Raw genomic sequence first — 319 nt, forward strand, 5'->3', positions numbered from 1 at the left:
ACAGAACAATGACACTGACATATTTTAAGATATGTCAGAGCAAGATATTTTCAGTTGAGACAGCTCATACATGCATTTTAGTTTGGGACTAGCCTTAAGCCTCGTCTGTGAAACCGGGGGAAAGTGTGTGTTATTGAAATAATAGGTTAAAAATAGCCCTAAAATAGTCATGGATTTGTTGCACACACAAAGTGTTTAATTGTACAAATCAAATAAATAAAGGGCCAGATAAATGTGACAATAATTTTTTTTAATATATATATACACACACACACACACACACACACACACACACACACACACACACACACCTATATAT

At 34.2% G+C, this 319-nt stretch overlaps 1 protein-coding gene across 1 annotated transcript in view; it reads left to right on the forward strand.

Moving 5' to 3' along the window:
* The window catches only part of LOC107679239 (uncharacterized protein C11orf95 homolog), a 9,026-nt gene that overhangs the window by 3,253 nt on the left and 5,454 nt on the right, over window positions 1-319 (forward strand). The gene's annotated exons all lie outside the window — the stretch shown is intronic.

This window comes from Sinocyclocheilus anshuiensis, unplaced genomic scaffold (genome assembly GCF_001515605.1).
Source record: "Sinocyclocheilus anshuiensis isolate Anshui unplaced genomic scaffold, SAMN03320099.WGS_v1.1 scaffold1644, whole genome shotgun sequence".
Lineage (NCBI taxonomy): Eukaryota > Metazoa > Chordata > Actinopteri > Cypriniformes > Cyprinidae > Sinocyclocheilus > Sinocyclocheilus anshuiensis.